The sequence below is a fragment of the Sinocyclocheilus anshuiensis genome, unplaced genomic scaffold (genome assembly GCF_001515605.1).
Source record: "Sinocyclocheilus anshuiensis isolate Anshui unplaced genomic scaffold, SAMN03320099.WGS_v1.1 scaffold758, whole genome shotgun sequence".
NCBI lineage: Eukaryota > Metazoa > Chordata > Actinopteri > Cypriniformes > Cyprinidae > Sinocyclocheilus > Sinocyclocheilus anshuiensis.
In genome coordinates, this window is record NW_015548126.1 from 471,469 (window position 1) to 484,640 (window position 13,172).

A 13,172-nucleotide genomic window follows, 5' to 3' on the forward strand; every position below is an offset into this window, starting at 1 on the left:
ATAATTAATAGAAATATGTAAAAAAATATGTATAAAAAAGTAATGAAATGACTAAAGCGTAAACTAAAATTAAAAAGAAAACTGAAAATATAAAAATAAAAGCTATTCAAAATATTAATAAATACTTTAATAGTACTAAATAAAATACTAAATGGCAAGCACCAAAAAGTACCATAAATTTAATTTTATTCAATTTAATAATTATGAATTATAACAATTATTATTATTTAACTGTATTATTACTTTAACATTTTTTTTTTCAAAGGAAATATTTTCGTTCACAGTAGCACCATGCTAATGGAGTATAATCATGCAATGAGTAGCTGATAATGATGATCAAATTTTTCATATTAGAATAAATACCAAACTGTCGTCCTGGTGTAAAACTATGCATTTAGTCATTTTTATGATCACTATACTAATTCCCACCCAAAACAGATACATACAGTTTTCAGTATAATACTAGCACAGCTGTTGAGAACAATAATATTTATTTAAAATAGGTCTCATACAACAAATAGATGACAGGTTGTCTTATAAAATATATACAGCAACAGGCATTAACCTTTAAACTTCAGTAGAAATCACACAAATGTCCATTAATAATGGCAACAGTTATCATGAGGAATCAAGGCTGTGCACTGTCAATGCTCTGGACTCTATTCTTATTCACTGGGATTGTAGTATAGTACATTATCAAACTGTTGGTCAAATGTACTCAGAAATTCGAATTAATGGAGTACTGAAAATAAGGCGTATATCGACTACTGCATGATTTATTACGCTGCTTTATCCAGTGACACTGTGCTACAAAAGAGTTCAAAGAAAAACACTACTGATAACATTTATAAAAGAAAAATATAAATGGATAATCTCTTTCATACCTCATAAACTTTTCATAAAACTATTTTAAGTATACATTTTTGCTGACAGAATACCTTACATAACATAAAAGAAAATGAGCGCTGATGTCAGAAACAGCCTCTATTGAAAGGAAATACAATACAATCTCTCATGGTTTTCTCTTCAAAGACTGTTGAGAGCGACCTTCAGAGGGACAATCTGCATCTGCATTTTCCACTCTGTTCTTACTTCAACCACGAAGAGAAACCGGTAACAGAATTGAAATGTGAATCTGTGTGAACCGAATGTTATCTTACATGATAACAAGATGTACATGATTCATTTGTGGAGTTACTTGAATGGGGGAATATCAAAGCTTTTTATTTGTATTTTTTACAGTATAAAGTCCTTTCACATGGCATAAAGCAACCCGCCCAAAAAGCCCAAGAGAAAGTTGTTGGAGTTAATAAAACCCAACGGTTTATTTATATATATATATATATATTAAAAAGTGGGAGGAAAATGTCAAAATGATGTGAAACTGGCTTTCAGAATGACTCAAAGGAGCTGAAATTTATTTATTTTTTTCTGTTTTTCCAATTCCAGTTATCTGAAATGCTATTGTCTAAGGACACCTTTAGCAAATGATTTACCAGAATAGCTATATTGCAAATCTTGATTAATATTACACACTAATGCCTTTATACACACCCACACGCATCAAAGTAACAAGCTCAAGCTGTCTGATGCACGCAAGATTGGATTTAATTTAGATTTAAATAGAAAACCGGCAAGCTCAAGAAAAGCAGGTAATCAAGAAACAGAAAATTCAGCTAGAAAGGAAATGGAAATATTTTTTTAAAAAGAGATCTGGGTTAACAGCCCTCTCCTGTTGTGCGTGTATACATGGACAGGTGGGCAGACAGGTATTACATAAAATGAAAGTCTTGTCATGATTTACTTCATGTCATTCCAAACCTGTTTGACTGACTGACTTCTGTGTATTTTTTGTCTATTCCAATGTTTTTTGGACCCCAGACGTTCTTCCTAATATATTATTTTGTGTCAGACAGAAGAAAGTAAGTCATATAGATCTAACCGGTAACAGAATTGAAATGTGAATCTGTGTGAACCGAATGTTATCTTACATGATAACAAGATGTACATGATTCATTTGTGGAGTTACTTGAATGGGGGAATATCAAAGCTTTTTATTTGTATTTTTTACAGTATAAAGTCCTTTCACATGGCATAAAGCAACCCGCCCAAAAAGCCCAAGAGAAAGTTGTTGGAGTTAATAAAACCCAACGGTTTATTTATATATATATATATATATTAAAAAGTGGGAGGAAAATGTCAAAATGATGTGAAACTGGCTTTCAGAATGACTCAAAGGAGCTGAAATTTATTTATTTTTTTCTGTTTTTCCAATTCCAGTTATCTGAAATGCTATTGTCTAAGGACACCTTTAGCAAATGATTTACCAGAATAGCTATATTGCAAATCTTGATTAATATTACACACTAATGCCTTTATACACACCCACACGCATCAAAGTAACAAGCTCAAGCTGTCTGATGCACGCAAGATTGGATTTAATTTAGATTTAAATAGAAAACCGGCAAGCTCAAGAAAAGCAGGTAATCAAGAAACAGAAAATTCAGCTAGAAAGGAAATGGAAACATTTTTAAAAAGAGATCTGGGTTAGCAGCCCTCCCATGTTGTACGTATATACACAGGCTGGGTGGCCAGACAGTTATTAGCTACATAAAAATTCAAATTTTGTATTCATAAAAATATTTATTTATCCTAATGTCATTCCATGTCTGTTTGACTTACTTTCTTCTGTATAACAATGTTTTCGTCTATACAATAAAAGTCAATGTGGTCCAATGTTTTTGGACCCCAAATGTTCTTCCTAATATCTTTTTTTTGTGTTCAACAGAAGAAAGTAAGTCATATAGATCTGGAATAACATTAGTGTCAGTAAATGAAGACAAAATGTTCATTTTTGGGTGAACTGTCCCTTTAACAAGATAGCAAGAAATCACAGAAAAACTTTGCCTCAGCAGTGTTTGTGTAAATTCAGATTAAAAAGCTGAGAAGCTCTGAGTCCCGAGACTCAGGCTAAAAGGGCTTTGATTGATTTCCATTTTAATCTAAAAAAATGGAAGAAAAAAGATGAGAGAGAAAGAGGAAGATAAAAGTAAGCAGCTCGTTATAGTGTCTTAGTTTCAATCGATGATGCTGTGGATACACTGGGGTCCAAAAGTCTGAGTCCACACTAAAAATCTGGGATTCAAAATCTGAAAATAGGCTATACAATTGAAAAAGTAAAAAATTTTATCGTTATAATTGATTATGTAATGTGTCTTCAAATGTTGTTAAATTGGGGGGAAAAAACTTTATTTTTTCATTCAGAAACTGCTAGTAAATTGACAACAGCAAGTGACACATTTGGGCTTTCACACCTCGCGTTACCCCACTTTACTGTACTTACAGACTCCGCTTTTAACCCCGGGTAAAAGTAGGTTTTACACTTGTAATTTAGAAGCCGGTTTGACACCGCATTTGCGGTGCCAGAACTCTTAGCAATAGACACCCAATCACGTGCCTCGACTGACTTGCTTCAAACCGTCACGGAAACACCGCGCCTCGCATAAACAGTCGTTTCATTAAGTGGAAAAAATGCCTGAGGGTGACTCGAAACACATGTATTGGCGTAAAGAAGAGACTGTTTTATTCTTACCTTTATAGTCCAACGAAAAAAAAAACGTTGCGGAAAACTTTAGTAGACTACATCTGCAATATGAGGGTGCGCAATGCTGTAAACATCACATGATCAATGACAATGTATTGCGAATATGTAAATAAAGCTGCGTTCACGCCATGTCGTAATTATGAGCAGTGTGAAACAAGATAACCTAGGACTGCTTCGAATGACCCAGGGTTAACTATTTTAAACGTTAAAAGAAGAAGAAGAATCTCAAATAATCTTTACTGACAATTTTTAAAAAATCTGTTTTTAAAGTGGGTAATGGACTTTTGGACCTCATTGTAGCTACGTGTTGTATCTTTATTCCATCCGCCCATCGGATTGTCTTCCTATTAAAGCCAGGAGTATATATGAAACATTAGTCTGCTACCCAGCATCCCAGAGCTATTTACAATCTGCTGTGCTTTAGAGGAGTTGGCCACGGTGAAAGAAAGGAAAAAGAAAGCGGTTGATTAATTCACCATTTGACAAGTGGGTGTTCAGAGTTCCACTCGTTTTTCTCTCTCCGCTTCTTTCTCTCTTTTGTCAAATAATCAGAGAGCCAGACACCAGCTTTATCTTTTAACCGCCTTGATTTTGTCACTTTAAATGCACTGGGGACAGCTAACATTTGAGGACCGGGAGCAAAAATAAGGAGGATGTTTGCTTAAAGCTGCAGTTCATGATTTCTGTGGCACTGTCTGCCATTGGCTAGTTAATTAGATGGTCCCACCCCAAACTCATGCCATTTGTTTATATTTTTGATGACTATGAATGGCTTACTTTTAAGGAGAATATCTAAAGATGGAAAAATATTACATACCTTTAAGCAGAGTTTAAAAATGGTCTGAACTTGATTTAAATAAAAAAGTATTGCAGGCAGAGAGGAAAATGTTCCAATGAGCTGTACTACACAGTCCAAGGACTTTCTCTGTGAGTGCAACATACGGCATGTGTGCATGAACAGTATACATTGTGCATTTAAAAACGGTTCATAGGAAATTTGTGATCGCAACACATTCTCGTCTACTGATGTTATAGAATCCGCTATAGATATAGATACATTCGGATGAGAAATCACATGCTTGCAGCACGTCCCTGAAAGGATCCAGTGGAGAGGGGAAATGAAAAGGCCCTGATGGTTAGACAGCAGCTTTCTGTCCTTGCTCTGCTGGCACAGAGTAGACCCTAGAGAAACAGAGAGAGAACAGTCAGTTCACTATGGAGACTTTGATTAAATCTTTAAGACTTGATGCTCCATTTTTTTCTGCCTTTCCCTTTACAGGATTTTTTCCTCATTAAAACATTTAACACATAATGGAATTAATGACAGATATGTTTAAAATGATGCACACCAAGTGAAAGCTTAATGAAAGCTGTTATATTTTTAAACAGAGCAGGTCATGAGATTAGTCAAATATTACTCACTTTTTGTAGGTTAATTAGATACCTTTGTTGACTGCAAATCAGCCTAACAACAAGACTTCGATACACAATTTCAATACTAAAGTCCTCTGAAATGTGATATGAGAGACATTAAAGTAGCAGTTTGACCGATCGATGACGGCCAATATAGTACAACAGGGTTCCAGAAATAAAAATCCCATTCATTTTTGGCATAAAATAAACCTTTAAAGACAGACTTACTCTGAGCTTTGAGGTTGTTAATACATGGTGCATACTTTTGTTTTTGTTGTTGTTGTTGTTTTTAAATAATCATGTTCAACAGTGGAATTCCTGATGGAAAAACTACATTACCCATGATTCTGCAAAAATATCAACCAATCAGAAAACTGAAACAAGCATCCTATGTCAAAGGAACTCTTTAGTATCCACAAACTTAGTCAGTTTCCTTATGCTTTCAAACTACTATATATTTGTATGCATAATATGCATATTTTGCTATAAACTTAAATTTTAATGTTTCCATATGTCAACATTTTTATAACTATCTGTAACTTCTTAATTGGATAACATAATTCGCAAAGCTTTATGGGATTGTAGTTCTTTTCATCACTAAAATCATTAAGTACACAGTCTTTTACCTTTATCTTTTTGTCTTATTTTCAAATACTTTTTGCTTTTAATGTTGTGATTTACATTGTAGCTTGGTTTGTGGCTTATAACTCTTAAACTAAGACTTAAAAAAAAAACACCTCAACAATATTACAGTAATATTACTGTGGCCAAAGCGGAACCAAAGCCACTGAAAAAGTGGACGGGCATTGGTAGACTCTATTATATCAGACCACTGAATGTTGCGACTGACCAATCAGAATCGAGAATTCCAGAAAGCAATATAATATTTACTACATTTATAGATTTATATTTTTACATTTATATAATGTCAGTTGTGTTGCAAAATCAATCATATTCGGCATCTAATGTATCTGATGTGAGATATCAAAAGATTTCCTAACAAGCCATGTTTAAACATCAGTAATGGTCTTTTTGAACTGTGGACAAAGTTTCCATCTTACAATTAAATGTTATCTCAAAAGATTAACAAAAATGTGATTCCTGATGATGTGACCCATTTCGACATGCTTCAGCCACACCGAACATCTACAAAACCTATTCAACGTCTTAAGACAGAAAGTATAGCAGTAGCACCAACAATGGCTGGATAGATTTACACAGCCAGGCTGATATCTGTAAAGAATAGGGTCAGCTATGGGTCACATTGTACTTAAGGCAATATAAATACATACATGTGAGAGGAGCTTAACCCTGACTTGTGCTTTGAATAAAGGGACATTCAGCTTACAGTTGAGGAGAAAGATGACTGGAGCTCTTTGTGACATATTCATGCTGTTCAAACACATGTACGTACGCTTGCTTTCCTCAAGTAAATGCTGTTTAATTTGCCTCGGTGATGAATTCGTTCACAGTTTGCCTGGCTTTATGAACTCTATGGCAAGATTTTTGCCCCGCAAGGCATTTCGGGGGGCTTTTATCGTTTTTTATTGAGTGTGCTTTCTGTGAACATGCTCAGAAAGGTTCAGTGTTGATCCACAGAGCCTGTGGTTGCTGTGTGATTAAGCCCCTTTCAGCCACCCTATCACTCAACACCGAAAAAAAAAGCTGTGGCTCAGCTAACTGCATTCCCCTGAGGTAACCTGTAATCCTGCAGAAGAATTTAACCTCAATAAAGAAAGCGAGAGTGAGAGAGAAAGAGAGAAAACAGAGGATCTTTAAGCTTGCTGTGTGGAGGCAGGTGTCAGACAAACTCCGCTCCCTCCCAGCCTTCTCTCACATATCACAATACTCAGCAACTCACTGAAACTGATTACTGTGCAAAACATTTAGTTACACAACCTATCAAGACGACAGCGATCGGCCACGATGTGGGGGACAGGAAGTGAGGGAGAACAAAGCAGCTCTTTCCTTTTCTCTACAGAAAGAAAACAAGCATTTTTATCTTTTAACCGCATTGATTTTGTCAACTTAAAGGGACAGTTCACCTAAAAAAATAAAACATGTCATCATTTACTCACCCTGATGCTGTTCCAATGACTTTTTATTACATGTACAATGAATAGGGTCTGGAGTTTTTAAGCTTCAAACATTCACTTAAAGACATAGTACAAGTAGACTAATTTGCTCTATCATAGGTGACACGATAGCTTTGTGTGAAAGAAAAATAAATTTAGTTCATTATTTAAAGGTGCTATATGTATTTTTTTTGACTCTACTAAAGCATAAAATATCATAGTATGTTTGCAGATATTTAGAAAACATGCTACAGCTAGTTACTTTGAAATGTGAGTTCTGTGTCGAAATGTCTGTGTTTTTTTAATTGTCTGGGTGATTACACAAATGATCCAATAGTATTTCGACAACCCGGGTTGGCAGTTGGTGGAAAACACAGCCAAGGAAGCCAGCAAGCACTGGGTCAGATTTTGCTGATTCTACCCAACCTAAAAAGCCTCTGCATTCATCTAACTAATCAACTTATAGTGTAAGGCTTGTCACCTTACACTGTCAACTAATTCTCTCCAATATTTTGAATATAGACTGCAGTACCCATTTCAACCACTAGCTGAACTCAAGAATTGGATCTGTCCAATGTGAAAGAATCATTCAGATGGGTTTTTTTTAATTACATCAGATGATTCCTTAAAGGGATCTAACTTAAAAGAAAGATGTGTTTACGAATCGGACATCTGAACAAGCTAATCTCCATTTAAAACTACGTGAGTAAACAATGACAGAATTTTCTTTTGGGGTGAAATGTTTCTTGAAAGGCAAAGGGGACTGAATGCTGGCTTACAGATGCAGGGACTTCAAGGCATATTCTCACCAAAGTCAATAGCAATAACTATAAATATAAAGTTTTAATAATCATTTTAATTCGACACAATAACTATAACAATAATGACACTGAGAAACTATATCACTTGGCTCACTTTTAGAAAGGCTGATGGACGAGAAATACATTGACAGCCAATAAGAATCCACCCAAATGTAAAGAGTTTGTGCATTTAAAGCAGCAGATGACATAGCTGCAGATTACATGCGATTTATAATAAACAACATTATTGTGCGTTGGTGGACGCTAATTTAGTTATCGCTCTTGATGTGAACGAGTGTTTAAGCTTTAAGGAAAGCTTTAAAATGGCCTGAACGTGATCCAAACAATGAATCATTCTGTGGTGTCACTATAAATGCAATGTACCGATAAATGGCATGTAATTTGTCATAATGTTTAATGTATTGATTCAGGTGAGGACATGCGGTGTGGGAGTGTGGCTGTGTTTGCACGGAGAACAACAATAAATCAACATGAATTTCAACACCATTTTCTTCCTTATTCCTTCTCTGTCTCTAATAAACATACAAACTGGTTCAGGCAGTTTTGTCCCTGATTGTTTTAGTCCAAAAACATCATGACAAACAGAAATGGAAGAAGTCCATTTTCTTATTCTACATTCAACTTTTTAGTTTTCAAATGCCGCCATGACATATTCCCACAGTGTAAACTCTCTCAGGGTTTAGCAGGTCATATCTTGTTCATGTTAGTCAGCGCCTGGCTTGTTTTCTGTCCTTTTTTTCTTTTTGTTTCAGGGACTTGTTTATAACAGTTCAGGGCTTGAGGGGTGTTTGACAGATGGCTGGAAAGTGGAGTCATCAATGCACATGTAGCAACCCGCTGCTAATGGTGGCCTATCCCTCCTGCATATGGCCCTCTATTGTCTCGCTTACTCACGTCGTCTTGTGTTTAGTGGGTTACCAGGGATTCGGAGAACTGTTACCCATCCGACTGGTTGGACCACCCCAAAAAGTTGACGGGGTGGAGCATGCAAGCCACCTTGTAAATCAAAGCACTGATGTGTCACTCAAGATAAAGTGTCAAGTAAGCTAAAGTTGAGACAAAAGGATTTTTTTCCACCCATTTTCCAGCAAGTGCTGCCAAATCCTTCGTAGATCCAGTATAAAAGGGGGACCATGTGGAGCAACTAATAAATAAGCAATTGTGCTTGTGCAGATAGATTCAACTTCAATATTTTCCGAATTATTAGTGAGCGTGAAGTACATTAGATATTTCCAAACCTCTATTCAGAAAGGCATGCACAAAATCCACACTGCATTTGCAGGCAACATGGGTAATAGTTTGTAGAGTGCTCACAACGTTCTGTCAAATGGATTTTGCTATATTCAACCCAGCATGCTTTCAGTCTTTAATAAATTTTTTTCAAAAATATGCTTATCTGACGTGCAGGTCATTTGAAATTGCTTGCAAACAAAGCTAAATCAGTCTTACCCCTGTTCTCGGCTTTGCAAGTAGCGTCTGAGGAGGACAATAGCTGTAAAGATAAAAGAGATGTTACACTCTAATAAATAGCCTCACAGAAAAACTACTGTATGAAAATTGTGTTGCTTTTTTGGTCAAATAAACCAGGACATCCAACACCCATCAATGGAGCTGTTGGAGTTGACAAAAATTTGGCGTACAGCTTTAGCTCCTGTGTTTCTTGTAAAGTACACACCCATATTAAACTGACTTTTTACAATAAGACAAACATTTTAGATATTAATTTACAGCATGTATCTCATAAACTTTATAACTGCTGTATAATTAGAAGGAAGTATTCCTGAGCTTGCATTTGCAACGTGATCTCATTAGTAGTCGAATGTAAAGTGTGTTTCTTTACACACATTTTCATACATTTGCATAGGCACTGAATGTACAGTATGCTACTAACGAATTGACAGAATCGAAAACTGCATTTTAGATATGAATAACTTTAAAATGTTTATTAATTATTTTAAGCTTATAGAATATCGAGAATATTCAAATTAATATTAATACAGTTTTAACTTGAAGGATTCATAAATATTTTTATGAACTTAACCCTAAACTACAGAAACTGTCAATAATCCATATTGTGCATTTCAGTGTATATCCAAATACACAAAAATGTACATGTAAACATTATACAAATACTATGAATACTATAATAGGATCAAGCTGCCATTTGCTGGAATTATTCATTCATCTTGATTATCTAAGATTTTTACACACACTATTTGTGAAAACTAATAGCATGGTAGTATCAAACTGTAATGTCTAGAAAATGCCTGTTAGTGTGGCAAAGTGTGCTAGGATTCAACCTACCTACAATACCTCCAATGGCCAGAACTATGACGCTAACGGCAGCTATGATGATTACCAATGTTCCACCTAAAAATGAACAATAAAAACCAGGAGGATGTGCATTAAATTTGTGCACATATACTTTAACTCCAAGTTGGAAATATTAATTAATCAATAAATAGAAGAGTTTGAAGTTTTTGTCAACCTCCATTAGCTTCATCGTCTCCTGTGGATTTATCTGATCCAGGACTTGCTCCAGGAGTTTCAGGACCTGCATATACAGGATGCCTTGGCTTCACTGAAAAAAAATGCAGACACAAGGATGATATTCATCGATGAACTGCTATCACATTAACAACGGTTACAAAATTCGTAATGTTAGTACTGAATATGTTTAAACAGGAATCCATTACAGTCTTGTGAAATGATTTTGTAGGGCTTTAAGCCATTTTATTGAAGTGACTGGATATTTTCCTCTAGGGGCACCAAATTGAAGTGCTGAAAATTTTCAGTTTTTAGACAGGTTTCCTAAACACTTCCCCATCTGCCACTGGTCAAGTTTTTTTCTTCCTGTTCACAGAGTCTATGGCTTTTCAAAGCGATATCTGTCACATAATAGTTTTAATAATTATGGGAACAGGAATATTATCAATGTGACTGCACTGACACTATTGCATGTTAACAAAACTCTAACTAAATTGAACTGAAGTGAAATTTTAATGCACTATTACTGAACTAAACTGAATCAACACTGAGCTGAACAATGACACTGTTATCTTCTGTAGAGCTGCTTTCTTTTAATTGAGTTCATTCATAATTAATGAAATGAAATGTAAGAAATACTGCTGCTGCACATATAACACATATGAATAACCCCCATATAGCATACATGAATCACCCCGTAGCAGATCTATACAGGTGGAGCTGGGGAAGGTGGAGGGTTTCTGAAGTGCGCTGCAAACTGCTACAGCAAACAAAAGCCAGGTGTTTGAATATTGAGCAGTAAGCTCATCGGCTACCGATACAGGAGAGAACCAATCAGCTGCCATGTGACAATGATGTCACCAGGTCAGATTGAGCTAGACCTATCGGACTGCAGCATCTAGAGTTTCATACCAGAACCCTGTATTGAGCTGAATAATGGCACTATTGTGTTTTCTGAGATGGTTTAAGCTGCAATCATATGCATTTCATAATTAATGAAACATGAAATGCAACATTAATGATGTTATTTTCCTGTTTATTACTGTGAATCGGCGTCTTATAAACAAATCTGTATTGTATAAATCACTATATAAATAAATGCCACTTGACACAACGCATGCCAAATTTGAACACATTTGAGCAGCATAGCTTGATGTCTCTAAGCTACATCTTCAATCCAATTTTTTTGTATTAATCACTCAAATTTTTTTTTTCGCCTTTTCTAGGAAATTAGATGGGAAATTAATCTCAATTCTGATCGTGCTCATACTGGAGAGTTTTACTTCCCTCCATCCCACCTCCCATCCTTCCCATCTGCCTCTGGCCAGAATTGGTGAACAGGGCTTGCCTTAACAGCTCAGTAATTCTATCAGAGAGCAATCATTCCGCTGATGAAGACGGACAGCACCTCGCACAGGAGAGCTGAATGAGACTGCCAACGTCCATTAAGGGGACAGACAGTAGTGCGGATGGAGCCGGGGCTATCAGCGCCTCTCTGCTGGGAGACGCTAATTGATTGCTTTCAGGAATTAATGTGGCGGATGAGCTGGTCACGTCTTACAGTAACAACCTGTCTTCATGTTACATGTGCGACCAGAGAGGAATACCTACCTACATCGTCACCATCCTCATCGTCACCTGGGTAAATGGGAATATGAAGATGAAATAGAAAAAAGACAGAAAATTACATAAAAAAATTACACTGTTACAAAATAGCAATGGTTATTTACCAAACAATGGTTACTATCTGAATGTCATGAAAACATGTCCAAGTCACTTTCACCCCCAAAATTAAGTTAAAAAAAGTCTAAATATTATTTTGTAGTAAAGAAGCCTGTTTTAAGCTTTGTTAAATAATTCTGACAGTCTGACTTTTTTATTTTTTTTATTTTCCCATTATTTTCAATAGTGATTTTTATTATATTCTCATATTTTTTCTGCATTATAGTAAAATACAATTCTGTATTTGTTGATAATATGATTTATATATTTATCAATTTAAATCAAGGCAAACACAACAAATGCTGTCATGATATATAGTTTTAATTTAAATAATATATTTTATATAATATACAAATATTTTCATATATTTTGAGCAGTGTTGTGTGTAATGCATTACTAAATAAACAATTTATGTAATTTGATTACTTTTCCCTTGAAAAAGTAAAGTAAGGGATTATTCTAAATTTTTCTGTAATTTAATTACAGTTATTTCTGATGTAATTGTATTGAATGCTGTATTGTCTATAACAATTCTATATAAATAAAATTAAAATTTATTTTTTTTATTAAACCTTTTACCTTTAAATACTTTGATCAGTTCAAGAATAATTTATGTAATTTCATATTATTTATTTGGAAAAAATTAAACAAGCAGTTTCATGTCTATATTTGTATTGTTCAGTTGGTCGAGGTTCATATGGAATTTAGAAAGTAATTTGTAATAAGTAATGCAATACTTTTTAGAGAGAGTAATTTGTATGGTAATCTAATTACACTGTTGAAAATGCAATTATAGTGGCTAATAATTTATTACTTTTTTAGAGTAACTTACCGGGCACTAATTTTGAGAACGAGATTTTGAGGAAGAAAGTGTACTTAATTGTGAGTATTCGTGCACATAATATTCATATAGAGTATTATGTGCAAAAGTGTTTATGGTCTTGAAAATGAGTTTCATTTTCTTTAAGCTAAATATCTTTTTTTTTTGTGTGTGTGTGTGTGTGTGTGTGTGTGTGTGTGTGTGTGTGTGTGTGTGTGTGTGGTGTGTGT